This window comes from Nestor notabilis, unplaced genomic scaffold (assembly GCF_000696875.1).
Source record: "Nestor notabilis isolate BGI_N333 unplaced genomic scaffold, ASM69687v1 scaffold32621, whole genome shotgun sequence".
NCBI classification, from domain to species: domain Eukaryota; kingdom Metazoa; phylum Chordata; class Aves; order Psittaciformes; family Psittacidae; genus Nestor; species Nestor notabilis.
The window spans coordinates 553-990 of NW_009914797.1; the positions used below are offsets into that span (position 1 = coordinate 553).

The following is a 438-nucleotide window of genomic DNA, read 5'->3' on the forward strand; positions in this document are numbered from 1 at the left end:
CCGGGACACCTCCAAACTCCCGGTTCCCACCTGGCTTCCTTCCTGCCAGCTCTGGTGTGTCTATCCCTCTTCCATCTATCCTATTTCCCGTCCTCCCTCCATGCACACCCCCAAAAAAACACCCTTACCTGGGACATTGTGCAACTCACTGCAGTACTGTGTGGCTGGAAGAGCAGCGGTGGTGTGTGGGAGATGGGACTCAGCTGGCCCTAGAGAGATGATGGAGAAGAAGCAGGTGAAACTATAGCTTTTGCCTGGGGGCTCCCCACCTGTGCTTCTAAAGTATAAGCCCTTTGCCTGAACAGGGGCTTGAACCCTGGACCCTCAGATTAAAAGTCTGATGCTCTCCCAACTGAGCTATCCAGGCTCACATGTGGGGGGCTTGGGCATGCTCAAGACAGGTGGTAAGGACCCCACTTCACTGTGGCACTGGAGGAA

General features: G+C 55.0%; 1 non-coding gene across 1 annotated transcript; it reads right to left on the reverse strand.

Annotated features, from left to right (window-relative positions):
- Positions 1-294: 294 nt before the first annotated feature.
- Positions 295-367, reverse strand: TRNAK-UUU. Its single transcript has one exon. It is a non-coding gene; the product is annotated as a tRNA-Lys (tRNA).
- Between the last annotated feature and the right edge of the window lie 71 nt (positions 368-438).